This window comes from Schistocerca cancellata, chromosome 10, assembly GCF_023864275.1.
Source record: "Schistocerca cancellata isolate TAMUIC-IGC-003103 chromosome 10, iqSchCanc2.1, whole genome shotgun sequence".
Taxonomy (NCBI): domain Eukaryota; kingdom Metazoa; phylum Arthropoda; class Insecta; order Orthoptera; family Acrididae; genus Schistocerca; species Schistocerca cancellata.
In genome coordinates, this window is record NC_064635.1 from 109,868,765 (window position 1) to 109,881,496 (window position 12,732).

Consider the following 12,732-nt stretch of genomic DNA (forward strand, 5'->3'; position numbering starts at 1 on the left):
CCTTTTGATGTCCTCCTTGCTCCGTCCGTCATTGGTTATTTTACTGCCTAGGTAGCAGAATTCCTTATCTTCATTGACTTCGTGACCATCAATACTGATGTTAAGTTTCTCGCTGTTCTCATTTCTACTACTTCTGATTACCTTCGTCTTTCTCCGATTTACTCTCAAACCATACTGTGTACTTATTAGACTGTTCAATCCATTCAGAAGGCCATTTAATTCTTCTTCACTTTCACTCAGGACAGCAATGTCATCAGTGAATCGTATCATTGATATCCTTTCACCTTGTATTTTAATTCCATTCCTGAACCTTTCTTTTATTTCCATCACTGCTTCCTTGATGTACAGATTGAAGAGTAGGGCCGAAAGGCTACAGCCTTGTCTTACACCCTTCTTAATACGAGCACTTCGTTCTTGATCGTCCACTCTTATTATTCCCTCTTGGTTGTTGTACATATTGTATATGACCCGTCTCTCCCTAAAGCTTACCCCTACTTTTTTCAGAATCTCGAACAGCTTGCACCATTTTATAGTGTCGAACGCTTTTTCCAGGTCGACAAATCCTATGAAAGTGTCTTGATTTTTCTTTAGCCTTGCTTCCATTATTAGCCGTAACGTCAGAATTGCCTCTCTCATCCCTTTACTTTTCCTAAAGCCAAACTGATCGTCACCTAGCGCATTCTCAATTTTGTTTTCCATTCTTCTGTATATTATTCTTGTAAGCAGCTTCGATGCATGAGCTGTTAAGCTGATTGTGCGATAATTCTCGCACTTGTCAGCTCTGTGGTACGGAAGGCGAATGATAGGTTTATTGAGAGAATTTTAGGAAAGAGTGGTTAACTTGTAAAGGAGACCGCTTATAGAGCGATCTATTCTTGAGTACTGCTCGAGTTTTTGGGATCAGTGACAAGTGGTATTGAAGGAAGACATTGAAGCATGTCAGAGGCCGGCTGCTAGATTTGTTGCCGGTAGGTTCGAACAACACGTACGTATTATTGGAGGTGCTTCAGCAACTCAAATGGGGATCCCCAGGCGGAAGGCGACGTTCCTTTCGAGAAATATTACTAAGATAATTTAAAGAACTGACATTTCAAGCTGACAGCCAAATGATTCTACCGTCGCCAACATAAATTGCGCTTAAGGACGACGAAATAAGGAAATTATGGCTCATACGCAGGTATATAAACAGTCAGGTTACTTTCCTCTAGGAAAGAGCACTCAGCGACTGTTACGTGTTTTATAAATTATAGACCAGAGGAATCAGTCGTCCTTTTTTGTAGGTTTTATTACGCAGATTTTGGCTAGTGCCTAACCATTACCAGTGCAACATTTTCTAATCTCGTTGCATGTTAGTTCCCTGTTGGTCGGGCGTCAGTCATAGATCTTTGACGCCCGAACAACAAGAAACCAACATGCATCGAGATTAGAATTTGTTGCATTGTTAATGGCTAGGCATTAGCTGAAATCAGGATTTTCGTAATAAAACCTACAAAAAAAGGACTACTTATTTCTGTGCTCTATAATTTACAAATATAAACAGTCGTTTTTCCCTCGCTCTATTTGCGAGTGGAGGGGAAATGACAAGTAGTGAAACAGGGTAACCTCCGCCACGCACCGTACGGTGGCTTGCAGAGTATTGATGTAGATGTAGATGTTTGTTGGTATTGTCCAACTAGAATAGCCTTCGTGATGCAGAACTACTATTCACTATTTTCAGTTCCAATCTCGTGATTCCATGCCCTTAGGAGGTAACATGATATGAACCTGATCAGTTATACAAACACACTGATAAATGCATACAGTAGTGTAAACTAATGCGAACTGACTGTGACACCTTCTGCTGAAGGAATAAGGTCTATTCGAATGGAACCGTCTTAGGTAAAGGCACACCAGTGTTGTGAATAGTCATCCACGCCTCTCTTGGCGAACAATCAATCAAATACAAAACATATTCGTTTAGTCTACAAGTTTGCACTTTTTAATATCGGAGTAGGGATTTGGTAGACTATTCAAAACAAAATACCTGCTTTAATCACAAATCCATAGTAGTTATAGGTGATAAAATATTTTTGTACGTACTATCAGGTAAAAAATAAGATACTATGAGAGATGTGAAACTGTTTCGCCTGTATGACGAAAAGAATCGTTGCTGACGAATTTTCGTTTTGTAGGAACTTGTGGGAATTTTTCAGCGAGAAATTTCTCAAGATAATTATTAAATTAATTCTGTTAGCGTACCAGATATCCTTGGGGCATGAATCACTTGCTGTACAAGAAAGTCTCGGTAATCTACAGACATCATAGTACACCTGACAGGCCCTCTGTGTGTTAAAATTTCGAGGAATGAGGGACAGGGAGTAAAGGTGCTTGGTGACTGCCCACCAGACAGTACTGCGAGCGTAATTGCTCTTCGTTCAGAAGACGCGATTTAGCAGGAGCCTGAATTCCGCACTGCTGTGTATTCACTTGACCCAGTATTGTAAAATGTGTCTCGTCACTCCATAGAATACTGTCCAGCCACATGTTGTTAACTTCGATCAGTGCCAGAAACCGATGAGCATGTTCTGGACGTTGCTGCTGAACATGGTTTAGTTGCTGCACCGTCTGGATCTTGTACAGGTACAAGCGCAAAGTAGACAGCAAAACTTTCTGTTTTGTTGAATACTGCATGGTCAGTTGCAGCAACGGCGACCTCGTCAATAACCTCCACCGGGATAAGACTCTTTCTTCCACTTGCTGCCGCAAGCTTAACAGCGTTAGCGAATTTCATTATCAGCTTACTTAAACTATTTAATGTCACCGGATCCGCCTCAGATCGATCTTGTGAAATGGTAGCGTGAATGCCATACCAACTGTGTGAAGCTCCATATTAGCACCTGGTGTTCACAAATGGGACTTACTTTTTCCAGCATATGTCAGTTCCACGTTAACGCATTAGCATGTTTACCAACTTTCACCGTCATACGATAATTACAGCCCACACTGGCCCTACATGAGTAGTTGTATTGTATTAGTAAGTATCCGCTATATGGGAGAGAGTTAACAACAATTTGCACCAGAAATGTGAGAAGCGCTGTTTGACAAGAAACTCACACAGCTCAAGACACTTCCCCAATTCGTGCTTTCCAGGAACTGGAAGAAACAGACAGTTGTACACCAAACGGAACCAGCCTGGTTTACTTCCACTGTTCGAAACGCACAATTTCCTTCTCGGCCAGTGAGTCATGTGCCACACGGCTACCAACCGGCTACCGGTTACATCCATTCTGTTCAGCAGCTCGGTGGTACTCCAAGGGTATCATATTGTTTTGTATGTTAACCGGGGGCCTAGAAACGACGTAGAGGCTCCGTCCCCGCCGCAGCCGCAGTGGTACACAACCCGACGATGACTACCGCAGTCCACTTCACTACTCCGCCACCGCACACCGGATGACTCTTTCAGGGTTACTGTGCAGTTCGGCCCCCAGTTGACCCCCCCCCCCCCCAGGGAACGTCTCACACCAGACGAGTATGCTTGCTTGGTAGAGTAATGGTGGTGTACTTGTTTGCGCAGCAATCGCCGACATAGTGTAGCTGAGGCGGAGTAAGGGGAACCAGCCCGCATTCGCCGAGGCAGATGGAAAACCGCCTAAAAACCATCCACAGGCTGGCCGCCTCCGTTCCCACTCCGGAGAGTCGTGCGTTCGACCGCTCGGCTAACCGGCTAGGCACTCCCAGTTCTGCCTCATGTGTCTAGCTGGAAACGCAAGCCGACTCGCACCAGCGATGGGGTCGCCGCTCACTTTCTATCTCACAGATTCTCTCTGCCGCAGTCACATGCAACTCTGTTCCTATGGGTTTTTCAAAGTGCCACTGCTAAATGATGGCTTGTGATGGCACATAAAAACACACACACACGCGCACACACACACACACAAGCAGGGTAATATGAATGAAATTCGTTGTGAACAATAGGAATTGCAAGATAGTTAGTTAGTTAGTTAGTTAGTTACATGTTCCATTGCTCAATCTCACAGTAGCCGTTATGATGTGGAACGTGTCAAGCGCATAAGAAATGCGAACATGAATCAAGGTTCTTTTTTTACGGCATGGAAATCAACTTCGAAAAATCGAAAGTGATGCGCATATCAAAACGTGAGAAGCGCTTGAAGATAAATGTGGACAATCGGGAACTGGAAAATGAATGTGAATCAGTTCAAGTACCTGGGAAGTTTTATCACAAAGGATGCCCACTGCACCAACAAAATCGGAGCAAGAATCGCCATGGCCAAAGCTGCTTTCAACAGGAAGAGGACTCTGCTGACTAGCAAGTTGAGTTTGGCATTGAGGAAAAAACTGATAAAGTGCTACATTTGGAGCATTGCACTGTATAGAGCAGAGACGTGGACCATGAGAAAGAAGGAGATAAAATACTTGGAGGGCTTTGAAATGTGGTGCTGCAGGAGAATGGAAAAATCAAGTAGACAGAGGGCATAAAAAATGATGATGTATTGCGAGGAGTAGGAGAGAAGAGAAGCATTCGGCGTACAATTATTCAGAGAAATGCCAACTGGATTGGACATGCACTTAGACACGAGGGACTCATACATGATGTCGTCGAAGGGAAAGTCAGAGGAAACGCAGGACGAGGAAGAAGAAGAATTCAACATCTGGACGACGTGAAAGATGGAAGGAGATACAACAGACTGGAGGAAGAAGCAGAAGACAGGGAACAGTGGAATCAGAAATTCTCTGTACGAAGACATGGACCTGCCACTAGGCAGAATACTACATAATAATAATAATAATAATAAAACCCAGCTAAATATCGCCCCATAACATGCCTACCAACAATATACAAAATATTAACGTCAGTCATTACACAGAAATTAAGAACACATACAACATAGAACAAAATTATAAATGAAGAACAAAAAGGCTGTTGCAAAGGAGCACGAGGATGTAAAGAGCAACTGATAATAGATGCATAGGTGACATATCAAGCTAAAACTAAACAAAGGTCGCTACACTACGCATACATTGATTACCAAAAAGCTTTTGATAGTGTACCCCACTCATGGTTACTACAGATATTGGAAATATATAAAGTAGTTCCTAAATTGATACAGTTCCTAAACATAGTAATGAAAAATTGGAAAACCACACTTAATATCCAAACAAATTCAAATAATATCACATCACAGCCAATACAGATTAAACGTGGAATATACCAAGGAGACCCGTTAAGTCCATTCTGGTTCTGCCTTACTCTAAACCCACTATCCAACATGCTAAATAATACAAATTATGGATACAATATTACTGGAAGATACCCACACAAAATCACACATTTGCTGTACATGGATGATCTAAAACTACTGGCAGTAACAAATCAACAACTCAACCAATTACTAAAGATAACAGAAGTATTCAGCAATGATATAAATAGGGCTTTTGGAACAGACAAATGTAAGAAAAATAGCATAATCAAAGGAAAACACACTAAACAGGAAGATTACATATTGGATAACCACAGCGACTGCATAGAAGCGATGGAAAAACAGATGCCTATAAATATCTAGGATATAGACAAAAAATAGGAATAGATAATACAAATATTAAAGAAGAACTAAAAGAAAAAATAGACAAAGACTAACAAAAATACTGAAAACAGAATTGACAGCAAGAAACAAGACAAAAGCTATAAATACTTATGCTATACCAATATTGACCTACTCATCTGGCGTAGTGAAATGGAGTAACACAGACCTAGAAGCACTCAATACACTTACACGATCTCAATGCCACAAATATAAAATACATCACATACATTCAGCAACTGAAACATTCACATTAAGCAGAAAGGAAGGAGGAAGGGGATTTATCAACATAAAAAACCTACATTATGGACAGGTAGACAATTTAAGAAAATTCTTTCTAGAACGAGCAGAAACTAGCAAAATACACAAAGCAATCACTGATATAAATACATAGGCTACACCACTGCAATTTCATAACCACTTCTACAACCCTTTAGATCACATAAGATCAACAGACACGAAGAAAGTAAATTGGAAAAAGAAAACACTACATGGCAAGCACCCATATCATCTAACAGAGCCACACATTGATCAAGAAGCATCCAACACATGGCTAAGAAAAGGCAATATATACAGTGAGACGGAAGGATTCATGATTGCAATACAGGATCAAACAATAAACACCAGATATTACAGGAAGCATATTATTAAAGATCCCAATACCACAACAGATAAATGTAGACTTTGCAAACAACAAATAGAAACAGTAGATCACATCACAAGCGGGTGTACAATACTAGCAAATACAGAATACCCCAGAAGACATGACAATGTAGCAAAAATAATACATCAACAGCTTGCCTTACAACATAAACTTATAAAACAACACGTTCCCACATACAAGTATGCACCACAAAATGTACTGGAGAATGATGAATACAAATTATACTGGAACAGAACCATTATAACAGATAAAACACCACCACATAACAAACCTGACATCATACTCACCAATGAAAAGAAGAAATTAAAACAACTAATCGAAATATCCATTCTCAGTACAACAAATATACAAAAGAAAACAGAAGAAAAAATTGAAAGATACATCCAACTGGCTGAGGAAGTCAAGGACATGTGGCATCAGGATAAAGTTGACATTATACCAATTATACTATCAACTACAGGAGTTATACCACACAATATCCACCAGTACATCAATCCAATACAGCTACATCCAAACTTATATATACAACTACAGAAATCCGTAATTATTGATACATGTTCAATTACCCGAAAGTTCCTAAATGCAATATAACATATACCGTACAGTTAAAAGGAAGTCACGCTTGATCAAGGTCGGCGTCACTTTCCATTTTTGACCAGACATAACGTCTGAGAAAAGAAAGAAAGAAATAATAATAATAAAATTTTTATTGCCTACCCCATTTCCTTAAATAGCACAAAATGAATATATTATACCTATAGATTTATCTTTACCACTCAAGAATTCGTCTGTTGTATAGAAGGATTTGTCCAGGGGTTTTGATTTTAATTTAATTTTGAAACTATTACAGCTGTCTGTCAGACATTTTATTACATCCGATAATTCATCGAAAGGCTTTGCAGCAGATTATTTTAACCCTTTCTGTGCCAAAGATAGGTTAAATAGAGGATAGTGTAAGTATTTCTTTCTCCAGGTGTTATAATCATAAATGTCACTGTTGTTTTTAAATTGGTCTATATCTTGTTGAGAACAAATTTCATTACTGAGTAAATGTACTATGAGACTGTTGAAAGAATTCCTAACCACATATGCCTGCAAGATGTGCAGCTATGAGCCCCAGAGATTATTTTAATCATTTTCTTTTGAGCAGTGAATACTTTTTGTCTGAGTGTTTAGTTACCGCATCATGTTATTCGAAATGGCATCAGAGAATGAAATTATTCAAAATATGTTAGCTTACTAATTGCTGTATCCCCAAAATTGGCAATGCAAAAGTTGCTGAGATCCTAATTATGAATTTTCCAAAAAAGATTTTCATCTACATCTGCACCCAAAAACTTAGTATGCTCTATCCTGGCTACTGACTTCTGTTGATGTGTTATATTTATTGAAGTAACTGTACTCCTTGCAGCAGAAAATAGGATATACTTTGTTTTTTTTTCAAAGTTCAGAGCAGGACTATTCACAGCAAACCTATTAATATCTTTTCCAAAGACATTATTTGTATAGTTGTGTATTGAAGTTTTAGTGGATTAATAATGATGCTTGTATCATCAGAAAACAGGGTCAGTTTAGCTTCTACTTTCGGATAAAAAGGGAGGTCATTCACACATTTCAAGAACAAAAGGGGACCTAAGATACAGTTTCACCCCAATTACACTCCTGGAAATGGAAAAAAGAACACATTGACACCGGTGTGTCAGACCCACCATACTTGCTCCGGACACTGCGAGAGGGCTGTACAAGCAATGATCACACAGCCAGTTTGCCGTGGCATACGGAGCTCCATCGCAGTCTTTAACACTGGTAGCATGCCGCGACAGCGTGGACGTGAACCGTATGTGCAGTTGACGGACTTTGAGCGAGGGCGTATAGTGGGCATGCGGGAGGCCGGGTGGACGTACCGCCGAATCGCTCAACACGTGGGGCGTGAGGTCTCCACAGTACATCGATGTTGTCGCCAGTGGTCGGCGGAAGGTGCACGTGCCCGTCGACCTGGGACCGGACCGCAGCGACGCACGGATGCACGCCAATACCGTAGGATCCTACGCAGTGCCGTAGGGGACCGCACCCCCACTTCCCAGCAAATTAGGGACACTGTTGCTCCTGGGGTATCGGCGAGGACCATTCGCAACCGTCTCCATGAAGCTGGGCTACGGTTCCGCACACCGTTAGGCCGTCTTCCGCTCACGCCCCAACATCGTAAAGCCCGCCTCCAGTGGTGTCGCGACAGGCGTGAATGGAGGGAGGAATGGAGACGTGTCGTCTTCAGCGATGAGAGTCGCTTCTGCCTTGGTGCCAATGATGGTCGTATGCGTGTTTGGCGCCGTGCAGGTGAGCGCCACAATCAGGACTGCATACGACCGAGGCACACAGGGCCAACACCCGGCATCATGGTGTGGGGAGCGATCTCCTACACTGGCCGTACACCACTGGTGATCGTCGAGGGGACACTGAATAGTGCACGGTACATCCAAACCGTCATCGAACCCATCGTTCTACCATTCCTAGACCGGCAAGGGAACTTGCTGTTCCGACAGGACAATGCACGTCCGCATGTATCCCGTGCCACCCAACGTGCTCTAGAAGGTGTAAGTCAACTACCCTGGCCAGTAAGATCTCCGGATCTGTCCCCCATTGAGCATGTTTGGGACTGGATGAAGCGTCGTCTCACGCGGTCTGCACGTCCAGCACGAACGCTGGTCCAACTGAGGCGCCAGGTGGAAATGGCAAGGCAAGCCGTTCCACAGGACTACATCCAGCATCTCTACGATCGTCTCCATGGGAGAATAGCAGCCTGCATTGCTGCGAAAGGTGGATATACACTGTACTAGTGCCGACATTGTGCATGCTCTGTTGCCTGTGTCTATGTGCCTGTGGTTCTGTCAGTGTGATCATGTGATGTATCTGACCACAAGAATGTGTCAATAAAGTTTCCCCTTCCTGGGACAATGAATTCACGGTGTTCTTATTTCAATTTCCAGGAGTGTAGATGAAGTGGTAAACTTACTTAAGTCACGTGGGATTAGCTGAGCGGTCTAAGGCGCTACAGTCATGGACTGTGCGGCTGGTCCCGGCGGAGGTTCGAGTGCTCCCTCGGGCATGGGTGTGTGTGTTTGTCCTTAGGATAATTTAGGTTAAGTAGTGTGTAAGCTTAGGGACTGATGACCATAGCAGATAAGTCCCATAAGAGTTCACACACATCTGAAAAAACTTACTTAAATCACTTAAACAATATAACTAAACTTCTTGCTTCATTTTCTGAGACGGCCGCGGTGGTCTCGCGGTTCTAGGCGCTCAGTCCGGAACCGCGTGACTGCTACGGTCGTAGGTTCGAATCTTGCCTCGGGCATGGATATGTGTGATGTCCTTAGGTTAGTTAGGTTTAAGTAGTTGTATGTTCTAGGGGACTGATGACCACAGATGTTAAGTCCCATAGTGCTCAGAGCCATTTGAACCATCATCATCTGAAGATATGATTTAAACCACGCATGTGTAGTTTCTGTAACATAATTTAATGGTTCATTGAATCAAATGCTTTGGATTAGTAACAGAAAATTCCTATTGGTGACATTTTACTATTCAAAGACTATTATGTGGGCAGTGAAACTGTATGTTGCTGTCTCAGTGGAACAGCATTTCTGAAATCCTGATTTACTAAGTATAGCATCACTGTCGAGATGGCTAACCATTAAATGGTTCAAATTGCTCTGAGTACTATGGGACTTAACATCTGAGGTCATCAGTTCCCTAAACTTAGAACTACTTAAGCCTATCTAACTTGAGGAAACCCACACCCAGAAAATATTAGATACAGGCTCCCAGGTAGATGCCACTTTCCTTGACTTCCGGAAGGCATTCGATACAGTTCCGCACTGTCACCTGATAAACAAAGTAGGAGCCTATGGAGTATCAGACCAGCTGAGTGGCTGGATTGAAGAGTTTTTAGCAAACAGAACACAGCATGTTGTTCTCAATGAAGAGACGTTTACAGACGTTAAAGTAACCTCTGGCAGGGGAGTGTTATGGGACCATTGCTTTTCACAATGTATATAAATGACCTAATAGATAGTGTCGGAAGTTCCATGCGGCTTTTCGCGGATGATGCTGTACTGTACAGTTGTAGCATTAGAAAATTGCAGCGAAATGCAGGAAGATCTGCAGCGGATAGGCACTTGGTGCAGGGAGGGGCAGCTGACCCTTAACATAGGCAAATGTAATGTATTGCGAATACGTAGAAAAATGGATCCTATATTGTATGATTATCTGATAGCGGAAAAAACACTGGTAGCATTTACTTCTGTAAAATATATGGAAGTATGCGTATGGAACGGTTTGAAGTGGAATGATCATATAAAATTAATTGTCGGTAAGGCGGGTACCAGGTTGAGATTCATTGGGAGAGTCCTTAGAAAATGTAGTCCATCAGCAAAGGAGGTGGCTTAAAAAACACTCGTCCGACCTATACTTGAGTATTGCTCATCAGTGTGGGATCCGTACCAGGTCGGGTCGACAGAGGAAATAGGGAAGATGCAAAGAAGAGCAGCGCGTTTCATCACAGGGTTATTTGGGAAGAGTGGTAGCGTTACGGAGATGTTTAGCAAACTCAAGTGGCCGACTCTGTAAGAGAGGCGCTCTGCATCGTGGTGTAACTTACTGTGCAGGTTTAGAGAGGGTGCGTTTCTGGATGAGGTATCAGATCTATTGCTTCCCCATAACTATACCTTCCGAGGAGATCACGAGTGTAAAATTAGAGAGATGCGAGCGCGCACGGTGGGTTTCCGGCAGTCGTTCATCCCGCGAACCATAAGCGACTGGAACAGGAAAGGGAGGTAAAGATAGTGGCACGTAAAGTGCCCTCCACCACACATTGTTGGGTGGCTTGCGGAGTATTAATGTAGATGTAGATGTAGATATAGGACATCACACACACACTCATGCCAAAAGCAGGATTCGAACCTGCGACCGCAGCAGCAGCGCGGTTCCGGGCGGCAGCGCCTAGAGCAGGTCGGCAACAGCGGCAGGCTAGCTAACCACTCTTGAGTACATTACTTTCTCGACGATTCTTGAAAATGCAGTAGGCGAGGATACTGGGCGCTAATTATTGACATATGTGGTAGTACTGAAAAAACTTCTATTGCTAAAATAGTCGTCCGAAATTATTACTACACTAAACAGCGACATTATAAATTTAATAAAAAAGAATCCAAAATGAATGCTGTAGCACTCAGCTATGGTACACATGAAACTTCTATACAAATGATAAATTTTCGTCGCACATCAAAGATTTTTTAGTCTAGTAAATTGGGAGCAATGACCAGTTAAATTTTTACGTCCGCATTAAGTAGGTTATTTACCGTTCCTGCTTCTGGGTTGCTGTCGAGTTTCGGCACAAGGTTTTAATTTGTCAGCATCTTTCAGTGTACATTCCAGCGAAAGCTGCGAAATGTTCCGCCCGCCAACCAGTGCTGCTGAGAACGCCCTGTGAGACAGGAGTGCCTCTGAGTGTGTGACCTGCCGCTGGGTTGCACACCGGCGGCCGGCATCGACCCTGAAACGCAGGCCCGCTCCTGCATTTGCATGCTAACTGCCCTCATAATCGGCCACGTGCGGTGCAGCGGCCAAATTTTCCGCCGCGGCCGTTTGCATAACTGCGCAACTGAGGCCGCGCACACATACACACACACACACACACACACACACACACACACACGCCTGGCCGTTATGCCCCAACGCGTCGCAGTTCGCGCCCCGTAAGTGCCCCACTGTGTTCACACTACTTCGTATGTGGCGATTGCCGAGTAGCGTTAACCTAGTCTCAGCCCCGAAGATACGTTCTTTATCGCCTTTCTGTCATGGACTATAAGCATTGTCTCGTAAATACTAATGTCGCATTTTCGAGTCCGTGTGTGTCCTACACGTCATACTGCGGCCCACGATTCCCAGAGGTATTTCATAATAATATGGATCTATCAACCAACAGCCGAATTCGAAAACGTTAACTAACGTTAAGAGTTTCCTGCTTAGTAACAAACAATAATAGACACCAAAGACGTGCTTAATTTTCTTCACGCTGGTGGATTTGGTCATGAGCTAAGTCATGTTGACTACTTATCTCAGAGGTAGAGCATTAAGTGACACGGCCAGTGTGGGGTAGAGGATTGAGGTGGGAGAATCTTTTCTTATTTGTCTTCCAATGCTGACACATCATCGGCGTGTATTCCTCGTAAGGATGAGCTATGACGGCATAAGTTCCAAACGAAAGTATCACATATTCCAGAATTTGCATTACAAGAGATATGCTTCAAATGCGGTTGATGTTTATAACAAGGAATATGAAATTAAATTGAGGCTGTTATTGTACAGTGCATTTAATAGAAGGAAAATAAGATTCGAACATATACTTAAAACTATCTCTATGTCCGGCGTTCCTACTCTTGTATTAGTATGTCTCGTTATTCCCCCTCTGTTTATCTCATCCCTCCACTC